Genomic DNA, 25,203 nt, shown 5'->3' on the forward strand with positions numbered 1-25,203 from the left:
ATCCCTAGTGGACTTGGCAACAATGGAGGACAGGCACATTATCCTCACCTATAGACTGGACAGGGACACAATCACAGAGCTGTGTGCCCAATTGGAGCCTGACCTATCCCTCTGCTATCCATCACCGCACCAGGATCCCCCCTCTTGGGCAAGTGCTATCAATGCTCCATTTCCTGGCAACTGGCTCCTTCAAAATGACAGTAGGGTTGGCAGCAGGAATGTCTCAAACAATGTTCTCAATAGTGCTGACCAGAGTGTTGTCTGCCCTGATTAAACATATGCACAGGTACATCGTTTTTCCCCAGGTGGAGTATTTGGCCATGGAGAAAGCTGATTTCTATGCAATGGGACATATTCCCAACATTATTGGAGCAATTGATGGTACACATATTGCTTTTGTCCCCCTTGGCGAAGTGAACTAAATTGAAAGAGCTTTCACTCCATGAATGTGCAGATGGGGTGCCTGGAGGACCACTACATCTCCCACATCAATGCAAAATATCCTGAGTCTGTGCATGAAGCCATTATCCTGAGAAATAGCAGCATCTCATATGTGATGGCTCATCTCCAGAGGCACAAGGTGTGGCTAATAGGCCCGCCTGCGCCCGTCCGCGCCTGGACCGCGCCCAGCGCCAGAACCCCTGGCCCCCACCGCACACAAAACACTCGACTAAGATACGACTCCGCCTCCCTCAAAGCCCTCAACACCGGACGAACAACCACCTGCTACCAAGCCAGCCCAAAACGAACCCATGGACCCTTCACCTGTCAAGCCTGCAAATACACATGCCTCCGAACCTGCAGACCACCCACTGGCCCTCGCAACAACAACAACCACCTCAAGTGCATCCTCCTCAACACACGCTCGGTCCACAAGCACGCCATCGAATTATGGGACCTCCTGGACACAACAGCCCCAGACGTCGCCTTCATCACAGAAACCTGGATGAACGCTTCCTCAGCCCCAGACATCGCCATAGCCATCCCCGACGGCTACAAGATCGCCCGGAAGGACCGCGTCAACCAAACTGGAGGAGGAATCACCATCATCTACAGGAACACCATCAACATCACGACCACCACCGAAGACACACCCCTCGCCGCCGAACACGTACACTTCCAGATTCACACCGACCCCAAAACCACCCTCAGAGAAACACTCATCTACAGACCCCCGGGCCCACACGCGCAATTCCGCGAAATCATCGCAGACTTCATCAGCCCGCATGCCCTAGCCTCACCAGAATACATCCTCCTCGGGGACCTGAACTTCCACCTGGAGAAAAACAACGACAACAGCACCACCACCCTGCTCGACAACCTCGCCAACCTCGGACTCAAGCAACTGGTGAGCACCCCCACCCACATCGCTGGCCACACACTCGACCCCATCTTCTCCGCCAGCAACCACGTCTCCTTCAGCCACTCCTGTGGACTACACTGGACCGACCACAGATGCATCCACTTCACCTTCAAACGGGAGACTCACCACCATCGCACACAACAAATCCCCCGCAGACGCTGGGGCAAAATCTCCACAGACCAGCTCCTCTCAACACTGAACCAAAACCCACCAGCCAACATCACTGACGTCAACAACGCAGCCCACAGCCTCACATAGTGGATCACCAACTGTGCCGACAACCTCGCACCACTTAAAAAAAAACCAGGCGGGACCAGCATCAGGAAAACCCCATGGTTCACAGACGCCCTCAAAGAATCTAAGAAATCCTTCTGAACCCTCGAAAGAACCTGGCGCAGCGAACGCACCACAGAAAACATGACAGCCCTCAAGATCGCCACCTGTGAACACCACCAGCTGATCCGCTCCACCAAAAGGACATCTTTCAAAGAGCGACTAGACAACAACGCCCACAACAGCAAGGAACTATTCAAAATCGTCAAAGAGCTCTCCAACCCCAGCGCCAGCTCCAATGACATCACACCTTCACAAGAACTCTGCAACTCCCTCGCCACGTTCTTCCACCGAAATATCACAGATCTACACGACAGCTTCGGACCCCAGACCCCACCTCCTACCACCGAACCAGCAGCCCCCACCACTACCCTCAGCTCCTGGACCCCTATCAGCTCAGAAGAGACCAGAAGCATCATGAACACCATCCACTCCGGCTCCCCCTCGGACCCTTGCCCCCATCACATCTTCAACAAAGCTGACACCGTCATCGCACCCCATCTCCGGAACATCATCAACAGCTCGTTCACATCAGCTACCTTCCCCGAGAGCTGGAAACACGCAGAAATCAACGCCCTCCTGAAAAAACCCACGGCAGACCCCAATGACCTGAAGAACTTCCGCCCCATCTCTCTTCTTCCCTTCCCGGCCAAGGTCATCGAGAAGACCGTCAATAAACAGCTGACCGCTTTCCTCGAGGCTAACAACTCACTCAACCCATCCCAATCTGGATTTCGAGCCAACCACAGCACAGAAACCGCCCTCATCGCAGTCACCGACGACATCAGGACCCTGATGGACAACGGAGAAATAGCCACCCTCATCCTCCTGGACCTCTCGGCAGCCTTCGATACTGTGTGCCATCGCACCCTAATAACCCGCCTCCGCACCACTGGAATCCTAGGACAGGCCCTGGACTGGGTCATCTCGTTCCTCTCCGACAGAACCCAGAGAGTCCACCTCCCTCCCTTCCGCTCAGAACCCACCGAGATCATCTGCGGCGTACCCCAAGGATCCTCGCTCAGCCCAACCCTCTTCAATATCTACGTGAGCCCCTCGCCGCCATCACACGCAAACACAACATCAACATCATCTCCTACGCCGACGACACCCAGATGATACTCTCCCTCACCAAAGACCCAACCACCGCCAAAACCAACCTACAGGAAGGAATGAAAGACGTCACGGAATGGATGAAGCTCAGCCGCCTAAAACTGAACTCAGACAAGACGGAGGTCCTCATCCTCAGACAATCCCCATCCGCCTGGGACGACTCCTGGTGGCCCATGGTGCTGGGCACCGCACCAACCCCCTCGGATCACGCACGCAACCTCGGGTTCATCCTGGACCCCCTCCTCACAATGACCAAGCAAGTCAACGCAGTCTCGTCATCATGCTTCAACACCCTACGCATGCTCCGAAAAATCTTCTGATGGATCCCCGCCGAAACCAGAAAGACAGTTACCCATGCCCTCGTCACAAGCCGACTGGACTACGGAAACACCCTATACGCAGGAACCACCGCCAAGCTTCAGAAACGTCTGCAACGCATACAGAACGCCTCCGCACGCCATATCCTCGACATTCCTCGCCACAGCCACATATCCGCCCACCTGAAACGCCTGCACTGGCTCCCCATCAACAAGAGGATCACCTTCAGGCTCCTCACCCACGCACACAAAGCACTCCACGACATGGGCCCCGAATACCTCAACAGCCGCCTCTCGTTCTGCACGTCCACCCGTCAGCTCCGCTCAGCCAGCCTCGCCACCGTCCCACGGATCCGCAGAACCACCGCCGGAGGAAGATCATTCACCTACCTGGCAGCCAAAGCATGGAACTCCCTCCCCGCTCACCTAAGAACTACCCAGGACCATCTCGCCTTCAGGAAACTCCTCAAGACATGGCTCTTCGAGCAGCAGTAACTCCCCCCCCTCTCCAGCGCCTTGAGACCCTCTCGGGTGAGTAGCGCGCTCTATAAATGGACTGATTGATTGATTGATTGAGCCCTGGTTCCCACCCAGTATATGTTGTAGGGGTATGTTGTGGGCCCTAAGGGTTGGTGTGTGGCTAACAGTGGTCCCTTGATATTTGCAGGTGACTTTGGCTACCCCAACCTCTCATGGCTACTGCCCCTGTGAGGAATCTCAGGACAAGGGTAGAGGAACGTTACAATGAGGCACATGGGCGAACAAGAAAAATCGTAGAGAGGACCTTTGGCCTCCTGAAGGCCAGGTTTCGTTGCCTCTTTCTAACAGGTGGATCCCTGTACTACTTATCCAAGAAGGTCTGCCAGATCATTGTGGCATGCTGTATGTTGCACAACCTTGCCTTACATTGCCGGGTGCTTTTTCTGCTGGAGGATGAGGCTGGAGATGGGCGTGTGGCAGCAGTGGACCCTGTAGACAATGAAGATGAGGAGGCAGAGTTTGAGGACAACAGAAGTGCATTAATTCGACAATACTTCCAATAACACACAGGTAAGACAGTGTAACTTCACATTTAAATGACTGTTTTGTGTTTGACATTGTCACTGGCAGGCTGATTTTACCACTTCTATGGCCACTCACTGTACCCTTTGGCATATCTATTTGCAGATATTTGTGCCCCACTATCGCTCCTGGTGTGTTGACTGCAGCCAACTACAGGTCGTTCCTATGTATCCATTACTGTACAGTTGATTTTCAATGTTTAAACCTTGTTAAACGAATACATACCTAAATCATTAAACATACTCCACACTTGTATTTTTTCAAAGGGTGTTTATTTAAGTGTTAAGAAGTAGAGGCGGATGTGCAATGGGCTGGGGTGATGATGGAGGAAAGTCCAGGGAAGAGTCCAGTCTATTTGTATCACATGTTCATTGTCCAAGGGGGCATAGGAAGGGGAGCAATGGCAGTTCAAGGTGGACAGGGTGACAGAGTGGGACACAAGGGTGATAATCACGAGAATCTTATTTCCTGGTGGGGGTCTTGGCTTCTGCCTGGATTGCAGGGAACATTTGCGGGGTGGTTCTCCTTCTGCAGGGGGAGGGGTGCTGGTGGCCTGTTGCTCCTGTGGCGGGCCTCATGTCCACTAGCGGCAGCGGAGGTGGAGGGCTGTTCATCGGTTTGGCTAGTGGCAGAGGCCCAGTGGTGTGCCAGTGCCACCCTCATAGTGTTGGCCATGTCTGCCAGCACCCCTGCAATGGAGACCAGGGTGGTGTTGATGTCCTTCAGGTCCTCCCTGATCCCTAGGTACTGTCCCTACTGCAGCTGCATGCTCTCCTGCAACTTGTCCAGTATCTGGCCCAATGTATCCTGGGAATGATGGTATGCTCCCAGGATCGCGGTGAGTGCCTCCTGGAGAGTCGGTTCTCTGGGCCTGTCCTCCCCCTGTTGCACAGCAGTCCTCCCAGCTTCCCTGTTGTCCTGTGCCTCTGTCCCCTGAACCATGTGCCCACTGCCACTGACCCCAGATCCCTGATTGATCGTTCTGTGTTTGTGGGGTGGCCTGGGGTCCCTGTAGCGGTGGACACACTGCTGATTGACGTGTCCTGGAGACAGTGGTCTGGGTGGGTGCTGTGTTGGTGTTTCCTGAGGTGGGTCTCTGTGGTGGTGTGAGAGTGTGCTTGGGTAACCGACTGTCCGGAGATCCCTGATGGGCCAGGTTGGTCATCAAGATCCAGGCGACCATAGCTGCTGTCATCGCTGTGCGCCTCTTCTGGGGGGGGACTGGATGTTGCTGGCACCTCTTCTCCAGTGACATTGGCTGGGGGACCTGTGGGAATGTAAATGCAGTGTTATTGTTTCTGCGTGTGACATCATGTGCATGGGTGTGTTGCCCTCTATGGTTGTTGTTGCCCTGGCAGATTTGCCTTTGTGTGAGTTGCTATTTGTTGGGGTAGGTGATTCTCTCCAGTGTGCATGCAATGGTGATAGGTGTCCATGCAGGTCTTTAAGGGGTGTCCATACATTGGTGTTACATGTAGGTCTTGGTATTGGGATGAGTGGGTTGTGATGGTGGGGTATGTGGGAGGTGATGAAGTGATGGGAGTGAGGGTGAGGGTGGGGGGTTGTGATGGCATGCAGGTAGTGGGGGTGATAGTAATAGAGATTTGACTTACCAGAGTCCAGTCCTCCTGCTACTCCTGCCAGGCCCTCAGGATGCATGATTGCCAAGACCTGCTCCTCCCATGGTGTTAGTTGTGGGGGAGGGGGTGGGGGTCCACCGCCAGTCCTCTGTACAGCTAGTTGGTGTCTTGCTGCTGTGGAGCGCACCTTCCCCCGTAGGTCGTTCCACCTCTGCCTGATGTTGTCCCTTGTTCTGGGGTGCTGTCCCATGGCTGTGACCCTGTCCACGGTCCTCCGCCATAGCTCCATCTTCCTAGCAATGGATGCCTACTGCACCTGTGATCCAAATGGCTGTGGCTCTACCCGGATGATTTCCTTCACCATGACCCTTAGCTCCTCCTCAGAGAATCTAGGGTGTTGTTGTGGTGAGATGGGTGTAGTGTTAGTGGTGTGGGTGAGGTTGTGTGGGGTGATGTGTTGGGGTGTGTGATGTAAGGTGCGTGGATGGTGTATAGGTGATGATGTTATCTGGCTCTGGTTGTGTGGGTGCTCTTGCTGTCTCTTTCTCTGTTGGCATTGGTTGGTAGTCGTAAAGGGTTGTGGGTAGTGTGGGTGTGTGTTTTATACTGGTGTGGGTGTGGTGTGTGTATCTGTGTCAGGTGTGTGCAGTTTGATTTGTCCAATGCGGTGTTGTTTTGTTTGAGTGTGTGTATTTTGAGCGCGGCGATATGTACTGCCAATGGTTTACCGCCACTGAATGTCCGCTGTGGTGATTCGTTGGTCATAATGCTGTGGGTGTAGTTCTGTTGCCGTAACGGTGTGGGTTTTGCTACTGCCAGTTTATCACTGATCTTTGGGCTGGCGGACTTGTGTGTGTGGCTGTATAGTGATGGATTGGTGTATGTGTGTCATAATATGCTTGGCGGTTATCCGCCGCAGCGGCGTTATGTTGGCGGTAGTTGGCATGGTGGTAAGCGGGATTTACTGCCAATATCATAAGGAGGGCCTAAATGTGGAAATGGTGCTTAGAAGCAATAAGTGCCTATTGGAATATCTGGTCACACTGGAGCGGGGCAAGGCCAAAAGTTCAGGCTGCTTGCTGTGGAGCTCAGGTGGGCTACAGGACCTGCACAGGGCACGCTGAACAACAGTACCTTAAGCCTTGTTGCAGCACAAGATGCATCAATGATCCCCATACAGTTGGGGTGTTACGCCAGATTGATCCACGCAACTGCAGCAATGTGTGGGTTCCGAGTGCGATGCACCAGTTCCGAGTGCTGTAGTTCCAAATGCTATGCAGTGAGTTAATCAACGCTGGAGGGTGATGCGTCGATCTTCTCCATGCAGTGGCGGCGATGTATTGGGTCAGAAGCGGTGGTTCGGGAGGATGCATTGGTTCCAAGGGCGATGCACCAGTCTGGTCATGGCAGCAGCAGTGATGCGCCGCTCCCGATCTCGCAGCCGGCGATGGGTTGGTTCTGATAGGCACAACTGCGCTGATGTGCAGGTTCTGCCAGATGCAGCACTTTATACTCACTTCCAAGGGCCCTGGACTGGATTGGCACCACTTGGCAGAGTAAGACTTGCAGCTAGCAAAGTCTAGGTGCTGTTTTTAGATGGGAAGGAAGCATTTGATGTCCCTGAGATTTCAGAACAGGAGGCAAGCCAGCAAGCCCTTGGAGTCAATTTGGTTCTCGGATGTAGAGATGCAGGCCCAGTCCTTCTCTCTCCCAGGCAAGAGGGCAGCAGGCAGCAGCTCAGCAAATTAGGAGTCCAGCAAAGTCCATTAGAGTGACAGTCCTTTCAGCAGCACAGCAGCCCTTCTCCCTTGCAGAATGTCCTCAGGTCCGGAAGTGTACTGAGTTGTTGGTGCCAGAGGTCTGGTACTTATACCCAGTTGTGCCTTTGAAGTGGGGGAGACTTCAAAGAAGAGCCTTTGAAGAGCACAGAGGTCCTCCCTTCCTGCCCTAGCTCTAGACTCACTACAGGGGAGTATGCAGCCCTTTGTGTGTGGCAGGACACTGCCCTTTGCTGTGTAAATGTCATCCCTTCCCACCCATCCTGCCGAGGATGGCCCATCAGGATGCTGTTGGCTTATCAGTCGCACCTAAGCTTCTTTTGTGTGTGGATGTCTAGGGGGAGTGCACAAGCCCAACTGTCACCCCACCCTAGACGTTTATTGGAGACAGGTAGCAGACACCAAATGGCTAAAGTAAGAACATGCCAACTTTTAAAAGTATTAGGAGTACGCATGGCTACCCATGGGTAAAGACAATTGTCAAGAATACAAGTGTTCCTAGAGGAATTATTTATACACAATTTGTCATATTTATTCACCTTGGTCAAGCAAATCCAATTTCTACTGCTGAGGAAGAGGTAGCTATCCTTCCAAGAGACGTATATGTGATACAAGTGGTTAGTGCTCTAATCCTTATTCCGTGAACCATTCTTGAGTCAGCTGTATATGTGCATGCCATGAGAGATCTGAAAATTAGGGTTCAGGGCTCATTAATCTGTACTAATGCAATATGTAGGAACCGATTCCTTAAGATTGAGAGGGCAGATCCTCTTTGCGGCATCAGATGAGATCAGAAATGGATTTATAGAGCTAGGGTATCCAGGAGCTGAGATAAGCTGCTCAGTTCAGTCAAACAATCAGGTCATTAGTCCTTTCCTGAATTCCAGAAGAGAGGATGAAGTCCACAGGTGAAGGGGAAGGTAGGAGAAGGAGCGTCCTCCACTGTTGCTTCAGGTGTGCGCGAAGGAGAGGGAGGCAGAGTGCAGGAGTCTGGAGGATTGGTGGAAATTCAGGTGGTGGTTAATGTATGCTGGTTCATGATTGTGAAGGGTTTTGTGGGTGTGGCTCAGCATCTTGAATTGACATCTCTTCTGAATGGGGAGCAGTGGAGATTCTTAAGGTGGGGATGATGTTGGTCGTTTGGGGAGGTCAAAAATGAGTACGGCCGCTGAGTTCTGTTTGGTCTGCAATCTCTTCAGGAGGACCATGGCGACTCCTACGTAGAGTGTGTTGCCATAGTCCAGCCGGTGGGTGATTAGAGCTTGAATTACATCTACTTCTGGTGTTGACGGGGATACAGAGCATGCGAAGAGTTAGGAAGCACGCAGAAAAGACTGCATTGATCTGATTTTTCATGGTGAGTTTGCTGTCCAGGATGATGCCACTGTGGCGTGCATGGTCAGTTGGGGTGGGTGCTGGTACAAGTTCTGTAGGCCACCAGCAGTCATTTCACGGGGAGGTGTTGTTCCCAAAAATCTGCGCTTTTGTCTTGTCTGTATTAAGTTTTAGGCAGTTGTTTTTCAACCAGTCAGTCATTCACCTGCAGAAGCTGGCCTTTGTGGTGGATGGGTCTTCTGATAGTGAGAGAATCAGCTGGGTGTCGTCTCTGTAGAATATGATGTTCATTCCATGGGAGCTGACGATATTGGCCAGGGGGGTCATTTAGATGTTGAACAGTGTGGGGCTAAGGGGTGAGCTTTGAGGGACGCCACAGATGATGTCCTTGGGTTCCAAGGTGAAAGATGGCTGGTGGATTCTTTGGGTTATTCCAGTGAGGAAGGAGCCGATCCACTTGAAGGCATTTCCTTGGACTTTGATGTGATGCTTACTCTAGATAAAAATGTGGTGGGATATGGAGTTGAATGCTGCTGCAGTTTCACCCTGATTGAGGAGGGTTCTGCTGTTGTCAGTGGCAGCAATCAGGGCAGTTTTGGTGCTGTGGGTGGTGTGGAATCTGGATTGGAAGGGGTACAGAAGGTTGAGGATCTCCAAGTGTTGTGTGAGTGTTTGGCTGATGGCCTTTTTAAGGACTTTGGTGGGAAAGGGGGGCAAAGAGATGAGGTGGTAGTTCTTGACTTCACTGGGGTTGGCAGATGGTTACTTGAGAAGGGGTTTGACTTCTGCATGTTTCCATAATTTGGAGAAGAAGGCCACAGTTATGAATGAGTTGAAAACGGCGGCGAGTTCACTGCTGAGTATCTTGCTCCCAATGTTGAAAATGTGTTGGTGACAGGGGTCCGTGGGTGCTCCTGAGTGGACAGGCTTCATGATGGCTGTTCTGTGTGGTGAGATGGTCCCAGGCGGTAAGCAAGTAGTCAGAGGCTGCATTGAGGTTAGCGTCTTTGTGAGCGAGGAAGCTGAGGGTGTTAGCCGTGGAGGGATGAGGTTCAAAGTTTTTGTAGATGGTGGAGGGCTTGTCATGGAAAAAGTCCACCAGTGAGTCGCAGAGTTCATGGGAGGGGTTGATGTTTTTTTGGTGGCTAAGGGGTTGGAGTGCTCTCTGACGATGTTGAAGATTTCCTTGCTATGGTTGGAGCTGTTTTTAATGCAGTCGGTTAGGGCGTTCCTTTACCACTTTTTCAGTAGTTGGTGGTATTGGTTGAGGGGGACTTGAGGTTGACTCGGTCTGTGGGCTCTTTGCTGGTGCACCATTTCCTTTCTAGTCACTTGGAGTTGCGTTTCATGATTCTCAGTTCAGTAATGCACCAATTGGATTGTTTGGTTTGTCTCTTTAGTTTAATGTGCTTGACAGGGGTGACTGTTGGTGCAGTCGGTGATCCAAATGGAGAAGTTCATGACAGCCTGTTATAGGTTGGGTGCAGTGTTAGGGTGGGAGGTGCTGAGGATGTTGGTCCACTGGCTCTTGGGTACTTTGTTCAAGCTGCGTGTGAGGTGCTGGATAGCTTGGAAGCAGTGCTGGGGAATCCTGTGATGGTGATTTGGACGATGACGATGTCTGTCTAGGTGGGTTCAGTGACATGGTTATATTTGACTCTTTCGCTGGCTGTGAAGATAGGTCAAATGTGTGTCCTGTGTGGTGTGTGGGATTGGTGACTGGTTGGGTGAGGCCGATGTTTATGTTTTTAGGGGTGGTGGTGGTGTTAGCACTGTTGAGGTTGTCCAGGTAAAAATTGAGGCCCCCGAGGAAGATGTAGTGTTTGGAGTCGATGGCGAGTGGGTAGATGAATTCGTGGATGGCATGGCAGAAACTGGGGTGTGGACCTGGAGGTCTGTAGGCGAGGGTGCCCCTGACTGCGGTTTTACCATCAATTTGGTGTTGTGAATTGAGGTGTTCCTGGATTGGGGTGGTGTTGTCTGTGCTGCAGTTGATAGGCCTTGGGCCTTGTAATTGGTTGACTTAGTTTAGTCTACATAAATTGGTTGATTGAGGTTATAGAAGGTTTGCATGAATTCAATATAGAGATTATTTAGAGCTCCCCAGCCACTCTATCCCTTTTGATCAATATTTTGTGGTCAGCTATATCATATGCCACAAAGAGATCCAGGAGTGCTAGGGCTGCCCTGCTTTGCTCACCCAGTGAAATGAACCAGAAATCTATAATGAGGGCTGAACTTTTTATGTTCCCCTTACTGTCCTGGAGTGCCTTGCATTTTACATATCCTTGGACTCAGTGGCATTTCATATGTTCCTGGAGTTGACCCATCACTTTCCAGGATATTACTTGGGATGGGAAGTTTGATATAGGTCTATATTGGTTTTCTTTTTAGGGAATATTCATGGGTCCTGTGTATTCGCACAGAGTGACCACATTACTCTGGCAGTCAGGATACCTCACCGGCTTCCGGTGGCCAAGGTTTAGTTTAAGGGTCTCTGCAATTAAAGCAAGCTCATTTTGGAGGAAGGCTACACTATATATCATTTTTTAAACCCTTAAGTCCCAGTCACCAAAAACGAGTGCCTGCAACCAAATGAACAAATGTAGCCCCATATCTTAACCATCAACGAAAAACCTGAAATATCCTTACACTATTGGTTACTCACCATAATACACAAACATCAGACTCAGGTCTGCAAAGGAATCCTCAAAACCAAGGTGTGAAAGGGCTGAATTTAAGTGACACTGTAAGGCCATACCAATGCAGAATATATGCTAAATTGAATTGAAAGCTAAGGCAATGGTGCAAATAGTTACCTCCAGGACAGAGCAGTGAAAATGTTGATATTTCTGTTTGGTCTGAAACATGGAAGGCAGGAATAGATTTTCAGTGCTCCAGGAAAATTTACTTTTCACCCTGGAGTGAGCCGTGTTTTGTTAAATGACTTTCTTTTTCAGGCCTTTTCTCGTAATTTGGTGTTACCTAGTGGTAGTGCCCTACAGCTGCTGTCTTATCTTGGTTCATGGAATTGTTTGCCCTGATTTGGCAAAGACTACAACATAATGATTTAAAGAAATGCCAGAGCACCAAGTGCCAGATGTACTAACATTAGGAAGAGTGATTTCCTAATTGTGATTTTCTGTGAATCACAATTAGGAAATCACTCTTCCGAAAGTATGAACGTTTTAAATTAAAATTAGTGATTCCTAGTAAGTCGCAAATTGACCTGCCTCATACATATTAATGAGGTAGGTCACAGGTTGCAACCCCTTAGGAGTGATAGCAATCATAGCGATGGTGGCCTGCTGGGGTCAGCAGACCCTAATGTCTGTGATTGTTTTTTAAAGAAAGATTTTTTTTCCTTGAAATGCTGACCATTTTTCTTAAAAACCACTGCCTGCTCTTAAAAAATTTGATTTTACATTCTCAAAATGCTTACCACTACCTTTTAGTAGTCATTAAAAATTAATGTTTTGCAACCGTAATTCGGTCACAAAACATTATTACAAAACATTAATACATACCACTGCAAATTGATATTTGGAAGGGGCACCCTAAACACGCCCCTTCCAAATACTAATTTGCCAACCCAAACTACGATTCTGTAGAATCACAGTTTGATGTTTGTACATACTGAAAATCATTTTTGTGCACGATTCTGCAAACTGGGCCATTTGCGACCTCAAAAATGCTTTGTACATCTGACCCCAAGCCTCATACAAGCTGCTTGGATAAAGCTCACACAACAGATGCATGTGCTAGATGTTTTTACATGGACACAGATCAATTAATTAGGTAGAAAGTTTTGCCACATTTGGTTGCTCAAGAACAATTAAGGATTTTCTGGTTTCTCCACAAATAGAACATGGGAAGATTCTGAGCAAGGATACGCCCATCACTAGAAGGCCTGCCCTTTTCAGGAGACTCCTCAGTGGCGCATCATCACCCAATGGCAGATTGATGAAATTTTGCTACAAAGCAGCACAGCAACTAAAGTTGATGCTCTGCTTTGGCAAGGGAAAAAGAGCATTGCAGAGCAATATCTGCTAAGATGTGGCACTGCTGCTGCTTCTTCCCAACTCGGTGCACAAACAGGTTGCATAGTGCTGCACACACACAGTTGCACCATAGTACAAAGGTGTGTGTTTGATGTCTAGCAAAAGCTTTGTACTGGAAGGGTACCCTTAGTACAAAATACTCTGGTTAGACGTATTCTCAAATCTTTCGCACATTGGATGTGTGCTGTGCAGCGCAGCAGACATTCAGGGGGTGATTCCAACTCTGGCGGGCGGCTACTGCCGCCCGCCAGGCGGAAACCGCCATTTGGCCGCCACGCGAGCAAAATTGCGCGGCCCCCATTCTGACATTCCCGCTGGGCCGGCAGGCGCTAACCAAGTTAGCGCCCGCCGGCCCAGCGGGAATGAGGCCGCAACACAGGAGCCGGCTCCGAATGGAGCCGGCGGTGTTGCGGCGGTGCGACGGGTGCAGTTGCACCCGTCGCGCTTTTCACTGTATGCCATGCAGACACTGAAAAGCAGGCCGGGGCCCTGTTAGGGGGCCCCTGCACTGCCCATGCCATGCCAGGGGCCCCAGGACACCCGTTACCGCCAGCCTCTTCCTGGCGGTGAAAACCGCCAGAAACAGGCTGGCGGTACGGGGGTCAGAATCCCCAGGGCAGCGCTGCTTGCAGCGCTGCCCTGGCGGATTCTCCCAGCCGGGGCAAAAACGGTGGATGGGGATTGAAGCACCGCCAGCCTGTTGGCGGTGCTTCCGTCATTCGGGGTCAGAATGACCCCCTCAATGTCTTTTGTCAAACAGCAGCTTCAAAAGGCTTTTTTTTTAAGCACAAAGCGCCGATTTCCAATTTCATGAAGGAGGGCTTTGCTTCAATCACTATGGGTGGTAGCTTGAGAATGGCCATGTACCATCTGTGGGAGGCTTCTTGACCCAAAGCAATTTGCATTAATTTTAGGGCAACGTTTTAGAGCAAGAATGGTTTTGCTCTGAAAAGTAAATACTCTATGAAGATTTTGCAGTGGCTTGCTTCACTTTGCATGACTTTGCACTGGCAAGAAGTCTTGATAATTATTCACACTAGTTCAAAGAATCATTAAGTCCTTTAACGAAAACTTCATTTTTTCAAATCATGCTTTGACTTCCAGTACATCTGAATTGGAGCCAATGCATAATTTAAAACCTATGCCTCCCTGACAGGTTTCTATTTTTGGCTTCGAGCTTTCTGTTGTTATGCATGTGCCGTGGCGCAGAGGCTTTTCTGAGTAGCATTTAAAGCACATAAATAAAGTCAGTACACTGAAGGGAAAACTCTAAGAACCTGATTTAAGAAAAGTGGCGCTGCACCTCAGCGCCCCCCCTCCCACCACCACGTGTGCGCCATATCTAAGATACAGTGCACCATGGCGGTAATTAGGGGAACTAGCGTCAACATTTTTGATGCTAGTTTGGAGCTTTGCAGGATAAGCGTACAAAATGTTGATGCTAATCCTGCAAAGCCCGTTGAGGCCCATTGAAAACAATGGCTTGCCTCCTTTTAGCGCCTGCTTCGAGCTGGCGTTAAAAGTGCCGAAAAAAATGACGCTAAGAAATCTCTTAGATTTATTTGCACCATTTTTTTGGCTTCCCTAATGCGGGAATGCCCCCTTTGCATACATTATGCCTGGTGCATAATGTAGTGGAAAGGGTTACAAAGTGGCGCAATGCATGCATTTTAGCCTTGTTGGGCCACATTAGCGTAAAAAACAAATGACGCTAATGTGGCACAAGGAGGCGCTAAGGGGTTCTTAAATCAGCCCCTAATTATCTTTCTGTTTTATATATCACAAATGATGCTTATGAAAGTGGAAAGTATTATTTTCAGTTATAACCAATGCTGGGTCCTTATACCGCAACTTATTTTGTGCACTGTCTTTGTACAGCGTTCAGGCAATCCCTAAGTCACTTCAGAGCACTTAAAGGAGGACGACAGGGGACAAAAAAGTCTCCTGAATGGTTTTAAGCTGAGATGAAAGTCACATAAAATACGGAGAGCTCGGAGGTTGATGGTAAATGATGGGGAAAGGCCAAAGTATCACAGGAGCAGTGAAAGTTCATAGATCTCCTGAATTAAAATTGTGCTACTCAGAATTCTTTAGGTGCTTCCCACAAAGATTTCAGTGTTTTTCCGCCTATGTAATGGGAAAACAATATACTTGAAATAAACTGAAACCACATCAGGCCGCAGAAACTATGCCCCGTTTGCAAGCCAGGAGGAATTCTATGTGGAGATCCCAGGTGGCTGAATTTCTGATACCGGCCACTATCTCCAAATAAAATGACCACTATTATAAGTGAAAGCCTTTGGAATGGAAAATAACTGTGCTGACCTAGAATGAGCAGAATTTCGCATGGACTTGGCTATTCGGGGTTGGGGGGGAGGATTAATGGAAATATTTACTGCCTGGTCTGAACAGGGGCTAAATATGAGCAGGATCTCTGTGCTAGGGGTTGGTCGGGGACGGCAGAGGAGAATGTTGCCTGGCAGTGGGAACATTACAAGCAGGGCCGGCCTTAGAGCTGGTGACGCCCAGTGCCACAATCTTTTTTGGCACTCCCCCATGACCCCCTGCTTGGATTCCCTCAGTACCACCCGGCAACAGTGCCCCTCATCTCTCCATAGCCCCGCTCACACATACATTTAATTTGTTTTAAAGCGCTGGTAAAGGCTGACTTTACTAGTCCACTAGGCTATCAACATAAAATACAGATCTATTCTTTGCAGCAGGCATTATAACCCTCTGCCCTTCTTTATGGCGAGTCAAAAGTGCCACTAGACAAAACTGATCTCTCTCTCTCTCTCTAGCAGGAACATTAATAACAAGAGTTATCTTGACATTTTTATTGCTGCCTGTAAGCTGGATGCACAAGGAACTTTGCAGCAGCTGCTTTTAAATCGTACGTTATTGCTCTGCTCAACACTGCGCCCCCTTCCCTTGAGGTCAGTGCCCTCACTCCAGGTCAGCGCCCAGTGCAGCTGGCCCTGATTACAAGCTCCAGCACGCCCACTGATAATAGGGCACAGCAGAATTATGCACGAGAACCAGGGCCAACATCTGTGGCACAAAACACCAAAAAAATAGGTTTTTGCCCAGATTTACTAATGTTTTGTTCAAGTCCACCTGTGAGGATATGCAAGAGGAATGATGGCAAGGATCACATTTCAGATAGGGAACTGCACAGACACCAACTGATGCTAAAGACACACAAAGCAGCACGATCTACTGTTGCATGGTATACTAAAGCTAAATGAGAACAGGTTCAGACAGTGGGCAAAAGCTGGTGAGATACACAATCATGTAACAATCACAAAAAGCCCACGTGCAGTTGTTCACTGAAGACAATTGTATTTAAAGGTATATTTTGGGTAAAAAAGTCATGCAAAATACTATGGGGCATATTTACAAGCCCTTGTGCCTCCTTGCGCCACATTAGAATAATTTTTTTTACGCTGTCGCGTTAGGTAGGCATTTTCCTGACGTGCCATATTTACAAAGTGACGCAATGCTTGCATTGTGCCACTTTGTAACCCCTTGCGCCACATTATGCCTGTGCTAGGCATAATGTATGCAAGGGGGGCATTCCGGCCCTTGGAGGCCCGAAAAAATGGAGCAGTGAAATGTACAACATTTCACTACACGATTTTTTGTGTACTTTTTAATGCCTGCTCAGAACAGGTGTTAAAATGATGCAACATTATATTCAAAGGGCCTACCTGTGCTTTGCTGCACTAGTGTCAACATTTTTGATGCTAGTGTAGCAAAGTGCCACAATAGCGTCAAATATTTTGATGCTGTTGTACTAACGACCACCATGGTGCGCTGTATTGTAAATAGGGAGCAACCATGGTGTCGTTAGGTGCCAGTAGGGGTGCGCAAGGAAAGTGGTGCATCATTTATAATGCACCACTCTCTTGTAAATATGCCCCTATGTACTATCCTTTGAACCACGATGTAATGGGAGATCGTGTTTTACAGCATTTGAGCATGGTATTTGGTTACGCTACTGTCGGCAATGTTGTCACCGTCACCTGATGTAACTCGGGGTCACTATGATGCTTTGCAAAATTTGTCAATTAGCACAGCACAGCCTGTTTTCATGCTGAGCTGTAGATATTTTAATGTGTGTTCCAAAATGCCTATGATTCGATATTTCTAAATTCCGTTATAGACTGGTGCAAAATAAAAAGAGTGGGAAACCAGTGATTGCACCTTAGTTGTGCACCACAATATCCTACAACCCAGTGAATCCACTCTAACACTGACAATGAAGTTCTGGGGCGAAAACAGTTAGTGACACAGTCAGAGGTGGCTTCTCTTGTGGGGCACTTGTTTCACATCCCAGCCTGCAGAGGATGCACACCTAAATACCAAGATGCTAGCTAGCTATTGATCTCAAAGGTCAGTCACAGAATGTTTATTTTCCCCAGAACATGGTAAAAATGTGTGTGTGTGTGTGTGTGGGTGGGTGGGTGGATGGGTGGATGTGTGTGTGTGCTTGTATATATATATATATATATATATATATATATATATATATATATATCTTATACTCGCCATGCACTGCTAATTACCTCACAAATTACAGCACTCATGACATCTTTGATAACATCATTGATAATGTCACTGTAACATCTGCAGTAAAATTATTGATAAGATAACAGCGCAAGGTGGGGGTGGGAGTTATAGCTGCTTGAGATAAATCTAACTATAACAGTTGAATTTCTATAGTTTTGTAATTTAAAATTTGAGCCTAACTATAACGTCCCTGTAACCTTTATTTTTGGAAGTGAACTTCTCTGTTTTTTAAAATTCTATTTCTTAACTATAACGTCCCTGTAACCTTTGTTTTTTTCAGTGAATTTCTACATTTTTTTTATTGTAAATTCATTTTTATTACTATATGTTAATTCAACCACCACCGCACACGGCCTTCGGCCAACCCCTATACCAACCAAACTCTGCACGGCCCCCTTCCCCAGGCAGATCTCGGTCCCGGGGACCTCATCCCCGGGGACCACCCTAAAGATTGAATTTTTTGGGGGGGAGAGAGCCAGGCAGGCCCCCTCCCCAGGCTGATCACAGTCCCGGTGACCCCATACCCTGCAGTCTGGTCTAAATATTTATTTTTTGGGGGGGAGAAGGAGGCCGTGCGGACCCCCTCTCCAGGCCAATTTTGGCCCTGGGGACCCCATCTCCTAGGGCCCAGCGCAACATTTAATTTTGTTGGGGTGGTGGCTGCACAGCCCCCCTCCACATGCTGATCTCTGCCCGGGGACCCCATCCCCCAGGGCCCGGCCATGTGCCCTGGGTGACCCCTAGGGCACCAGTGACAATGTTGGGGACTGCGGGGGAGCCTGAAGGCCCGTGCAATCCAAGCTGGCTCCCCACCTCCTGTGGGAGCAAGCAGCTCCCTCTCTGTGAGAGCAATGTTTCCTCTTTTTTCCTGCCTGCATCTCTGCAGGCAGGGAAACAGAGGAAACCTCTGTTCACAGTGAGGGAGAGCTGTTTGACAGCCCTCCCTCACTGCAAATGGAGTGTTTGCACTAACTTGGTGGGAGTTGTCAGCTCCCAACAAGTTACAGCAAACAGCTTGACAAATCTTCACAAAATTTTCCAAAGAAAATTCAACAGTCATGTCAGCTGCTGTCTAGAAAGTTTCAGGGTTATCCGAGAAAAAGAGCGGGGGGTCAAAAAAGGTGCTTTTCCTATGTTAATTCCCATGGGGATTTTAAACAGCGTTAGCACCCAAACCACTGGACAGAATTACACCAAATTTGGCAGAAAGGTAGCTTTTGGTCCAGAAAGACCACTTTTTGTTGTTTGTTGTAAATCCGTTCAGTAGTTTCTGAGAAATTAAAGAAAATCCGAATTTGTATGTAGGCTCTGCAAACCCTCCCGTTCTCATGCTGAGATCTGATTGGCTGCCAACACTTCAACAAGGAAGTGTTGGCAGCCATGTTGGGGCTCGGCTCAGCAGAGTCCCAGCTAAAAAGATTACAAAAACACAAAAGGGACCAGGGTAGGTACACCCTGATCCTTAGCTCTGGTGTTGGGGCCCTAGAGGGACCCCCCAGGGCAAAAAAACATTAACAAAAAAAAACTTTTTGGCAGAAGTAGTGGCGGATCTGCCGAAATTTCTGTGAGACCTCCAGATGAGACTGGTCCCAGGGGCATTGGAATTATCAATGTCGAGGGGCGCCTGGCTCCCCCACAACCCCGGGGACCGCCACTTCCCCAGGGCTTGAATCAAAAGTAATGCACGGGGGCCACCCGGTGCCCCCCCCGCATCCCCGGGGACCGCCACCTCCCAGGCCAATTTAATAAGGGATAGGGGGGATGGTTTTGGATCACCAGGCCCCAGGCACCACCACCTTCCCAGGGCTACCCCCTCGAAGAGCCAATAATGGCCCTGGGGACCGCCACCTTCCAGGGGCGGCTCCTGCTATGTCCCGGGGTGCCGGGACATAGATGTTTGCTGTGACTAGGCAGGAGCTTTGACAGCTGCTGCAAAGGCAGAGCAAACACTCTGCTCGCAGTGAGGGAGAGCTGTCAAACAGCTCTCCGTTTCTGCGAGGAGAGGTTACCTCTGTTTCCCTGCCAGCATAGGTACAAAGGTTACAGGGACGTTATAGTTAGGTTCTGAATTTACTCGTACAAAACTTTAGAAATTCAGCAATTATAGTTAGAGGTATGTCAAGTAACTATAACTTGCACCCTAAGAAAACTATAACTCACGCCCCCCATGCAGAGTTTTTTCTTCAATAATTTGACTGCTAATGTTTCACTTATACTTATAATGATGTTATAGAAGGTGTCATGAGTGCTGTAATATCTGGGATAATTAGCAGTGCATGGCCAGATCCGGCGGCCAACCCCCATGCATGCACCCAAACCTAAGCTGCGCACTGCTGCATGAGTTTGAATGCAGTGGGTGTTTTTTTCACATTTTTCTCTGGATTCGTGAATCCAGCCCTAGATTCGCGAATCCGGGATCTGTGGATCCACCCATGGATCTGGGGATCAGACGAAAAAAAAAAATATATGAAATTGTTTGCCCAAGAGGGTCCCCTCTATGTGTCCTAAGGGGTCAAGATACCTTATCTTGACCACATATGTGTTTTTTCGCTCATCTTCTCCAACCCCCAAGCTAATGCGACAAACAAAATGGAGGCCACAACTTTTCTGCCAGGCTGCGGCCAGCTAATCAGGGCCTTGCTTTCCCCTATATCTGTGAATCCTAATCTGCGAATCCGAATCTGCAGCGCTAGATATCTATATTTTTTAAACTCAAATATCTCAGAAACTGCTGAACAGATTTACACCAACCCACAAAAAGCGTTATCTGTAGAATAGAATCTAGTTTTGGGCCAAATTTGGTGTAATTCTGTTCAGTGGTTCAGACTGTAGGCGTGTCTAAGGAATGCAAAATTCCCATAGACACAGAATGGAGAAAAAGTGTTTTGGGATCTCACCTTTATTTTGGCCCCAGCTCCACAGATCACCCTGCCACTTTCAAGACAGAAGCTGCACTGACCAAAGTATAAGTTTTGAAAATGTCATGATGCTTCATCAAGCGGCACCAAAGTTATTGGTGAAACAAAAAATGCTCCGTCTATGGAGAAAATGGTCCTAACTATAACTACCTAGTAGCAATAGCCACCAGGTCTTCAACATGGATCCTCACAACGCTCTGTAAACCAGGAGTAAGGCACTGTGTTCAGTGGGCCTAACTGAGTCCCTGTAGCCGGCATGCGCAGTGACGCTTGGAGGGATATGAAAGGCAGGGCCAGGGGGAGCATCACACAAACCAGGAGGAGCAGCTTGTGAGCAACATGAAAGCAAGTACAACGCCGGAATCAGAGAGCGGAGAAATCGACTGGTAAGAGACGGAACTCCCATTAGGGATAGAAACCCAGCCGCGAGCCTTTGAGGACGTGGAGGAGAAAAAGATGAGGAGCAGTGTACGAAGGCTGAGTATTAATGGTATTAATGGGCAATATTCCAGAAGGCGAAAAGGGGCCTTAATGATAACCCCAGAGCATTGTATTATTGCATACAGGAGCTAGGAACTAGGTGGTTAAAACCCACCATGTCGACAATTGAGGAAATGGTGGAAAAAGTTTACCTCGAATAGTTCTTGGAGGCCTTACCAGGGTCTATGCGGATCTGGGTTTGACAGCATCCAAAGAATACAGTGAACACTGCAATAGAGTTAGTTTTCCATACCACAGTGATCCAGATTTTAAAGCAGGCCTATTTAGAAGTCAACCCTCTATATCTATGGCCTTGAAAGATCCTTCTAAGTTGAATTCCTGAGGTTCTCCTGAAAATAAAACTCCATCAGAAATAATAGGGGACGAAGCTGGACAGGGACGCCAGTGTTTTCAATGTGCTGAATGGGGGAATATAGTACAGAATTGTCCACAGAAACCTCCAGAACCCATGGAGGTCAGATATTATACGGGACAAGTGCTTTGCATGGGGTCTCAACCAACGCCTATACCAGAGACGTAGCTATCAATGGACAGCCTGTTAAGGCCTTAATAGACTCTGGGTTTCATTAGTAGTAAAAATGTGTGTCCATGGGGACAAAAAGCCATATTCCACTGCCCAAGTTGAATAACAGTGGCACAGGGAATCAGAGACTATAAGAGTAGGGGTCATTCCTAATCTGGTAGAAGACATGTTAAAAGGGACTGATCTTTATAGATTTCATCAGCTCCTACTGTCTAAGGCAAGGGAGGTGACCAAGACAGACTGGCTAAAAGAGGACCCATTTTGAGGTAGGAGATTGAAGTAGGTAGGCCTAAAACAAAGACGTCCAAATAAGAAAATGTCAAAAACGCCAACTGTTCACAAATGTTTGTTGTGGAAATGCTCTTTATATGTCTCTTTCCACAGATTATGCGAGGGAACCCCAACATAGCTTCAGGGCCTCACAGAGAGAGGACCCCAACTTAGCCCAGCATCAAGCAAGCATCGAAGAAGAGGACCAGACAGGACCCTATTTTTGTGTGAAGAAAGGGTTATTATATTGGATTGTGAGCAGGGGAAGTGAAAAAGTCTATTTAACTGCACCCCTAACCTTTCCAGAACAGGTCCCCTGATTGGCACATTGTCAGGTGTGAGGTGGGCTTTTTTGAAGAGAAAATACGGAAGAGTACTTATTGGGACAATTTTACTGGCCTGAGTGTACTCTGACATAAGACACTTTTGTGCTTCTTGCAGAGATCAGTTAGTAACCCCCTCAAAGAGCTTCAGGCCCTTTAAGATCCCTCTCTATTAGAGACATTCCATTAACCAGGGTCGGGATGGACCTAGTTGGATCATTGTTAATTTCCTCTAAGGGGCATCAGTATACATTAGTTCTGGTTGACTGTGCCACAAGATTTCCAGAGGCCATACTTCTTACTAGTATGAACAGCTCGATAGTGGCCCAGGCCATGACTTAATTTTTATCTAGGGTTGGGTTTCCTAAGGAACTCTTAACCAACCAAGGGCCACCGTTCATGTCAAGGATGATGGTCCAAGTTTGCAAAATATTGGGTATAAAACAAATCTACACCTCCATTTATCTTTCCCAGATGGATGGATTGGTTGAAAGATATAACCCCACTAGTAAGACCCTTATATAAATAAAATAGTGTGTGAAACAGGAACAGACTGGAATAAGAAACTTCTCTTGGTTCGGTTTGCCATTATATGCCATACCCAAGTTCAACCGGGTTCTCCCTATTTGAACTGGTTTCCGGTAGACAACCTTGTAACTTCCTTGACATGACAGTGGGACACTGGAAGGAGAAGGAGGATGCGAGTAAAGAATTACTAGAATATGCATCCCATTTATGGAATAATCTTATGACTCTGTGGGAAACATTCAGAATGAATCTATAAAAGGCACAGGCTAAGCCGAAGGCCTTATCTGATAAGCATACAAAAGTCCGGGTTTTTGCACCTGGGGTTAAAGTCCTTAAATTGTAGCCCTCTTCAGACAATAAGTTATTGGCCAAGTGGCAAGGTCTTTTTAGGGTTCTGGACATGGTTTTCTCTGTGGCTTATAAAGTGGCTATTCCTCACAGGACATGAGGGGGACAGATCTATCATATAAACTTACTAAAGAAATGGGCGGTACCTGTAGTAAGAATTCCCTGGAAAATTCATCCCTGTTTATCACTGATTCACAACCCATAGAGATCTCTTTGCCCTAGAGAAAATTCCAAGGGAGTGGATGAGGTACAATTAGGATCCCTAATTAATTCAGAGCAAAAATGCCTAGAAAATCTTGCAACTGTAAGAGGATTTATTTCAGGAAAGCCAGGGAAGACTAATCTCATTCAACATATATGTAATTCTGAAAGGTAACAAAGTAGTACGCTTACATTCGTATAGAATCCCTGAGGCAAGAAGAGAAGCAGTAGTAGAAAAATAAGTGACTACTATGTCACACGAAGGAACCATAGATCCCTCGAAGAGTGCGTGGTCTTCCCCCATTGTCTTAGTGCCCAAACCTAATGGCTCCTTGAGATTTTATATCAATTTTCATCAACTCAACAGTATACCCAATTTTGGCACTTACCCTATGCCCTGAGTGGATGAGTTGATAAAGAAATTGGGTAAAGCAGCATACCTTTCAACCCTTGACCTAAACCAAAGGATATTAGCAGATTCTGTTGAAGTTCTTCCTTTTAGGCTCCCTGGGGCTCTGGCAACTTTCAATGACTTATGGACCAAGTCCTAAGGCCACATCAGCAATATGGTGCAGCCTATTTAGATAACATAGTCATCTTCAGTTTGTCCTGGGACTTACATCTCTGACTCCTAATTGCTGTGTTTACCGTTCTTAGAATGGCAGGGTTCACCCTTAACCTATGGAAATGTACAATAGCCACTGACTCTGTTTGATATTTAGGATATCAAATCCAGGATGGGATGATCCGCTCCCAAGTTGATGAAGTCAAAGCTATTAAAGATATCCCCAAGCCATCTACAAAAAAGGATATCTGCTCCTTTTTGGGCTTAGTGAGGTATTAGAGGAGGTTCATTAACCAATTCTCTGAGTTAGCCAGCCCTTTACCAATTTCCTTAAGAAAGATCAGCCTACCAGGTGCAAGATATGGTCCCCAGCCCAAAAGGAATGTTTTGATGTTTTGAAATCCATTTTAGGCAACAGCCCCGTACTATTGTACACAGATTTTGCATAGCTTTTTGTGGTGATCCGTTGAAAATGATGATGTCAGGATCCAGAATTAGTTGAAATAAAGTGGGTTTATTCATGATGTAAGAAACTCCAGCCACAGCCTGAGTCCAGAGGCAACTGCCTTCACAGTCTCTGCTTCTCCTTACATTCTACTCAAAGTGCTAATGAAACACTATGCATCATGTCAACAGCACAGTACAAAGGAATACATCAATGAGAAAGGATAAATTGAAGAAACATATACAAGAATAAACAAAGTACGTATTACCACACTTTTTGTGTTGCAAACAATTGCTTTGGGCCATGGAAATGGGACAGTCTGGTCTCAACCAGACAAAGAGGGTATGCTCTGCCCTGTGGTATACATTAGTCACAAACTCCCTCTGCATGAACAGCACTATGCTACCATTGAGAAGAAATGTCAAGCTATAAAGTGGGCCAAAAAAACGCTTCAATATTATTTGCTAGGTTGATCATTCTCCTTTAGTTTGGCTGGCTCAGAACACACATTCAAACCTGAGAATTATGAGATGGTTCCTTGTTATCCAACCATTTTTTCAAGGCCCGGCACAAGGCCGGATGGCTGCAATCTAATGTGGACTTTTTATCCCGACATGCAGGTGCTGCATGGCCTCACCGGCCATTCCTGGAAGGGGGGTATTGTCATCCGGAGCTGCATATGAACTTAACAGACCTCAAGATTGACCCCAAGATGGCCAACATTAAAAGACATCGTCCCGGAGTTCGCGTGGTAGTAGCCAACTCAAAACAGGAACTCCAGAAGCAGTGGAACTTGGAGGGATATGAAAGGCGGGGCAGTGGCAGCAGTGCGCTAACCATAGAAATTCACCAGTTATAGTTAGAGTTAGAGTTACCTCAAGTAACTATAACTCATGCCCTAAGGTAACTATAACTCGAGCCTTCGCCATGCACTGCAAAGTACCACCCAAATTACAGCAATCATGCCATCTTTTATAACATCATTGATCATATCATTGTAATATTTGCAGTAAACTTTTTGACGAAAAAACTGTGCATGACGGGGACGCGAGTTATGGTTCCGTTAG

The sequence above is a fragment of the Pleurodeles waltl genome, chromosome 2_1, assembly GCF_031143425.1.
Source record: "Pleurodeles waltl isolate 20211129_DDA chromosome 2_1, aPleWal1.hap1.20221129, whole genome shotgun sequence".
Taxonomy (NCBI): Eukaryota; Metazoa; Chordata; class Amphibia; order Caudata; family Salamandridae; genus Pleurodeles; species Pleurodeles waltl.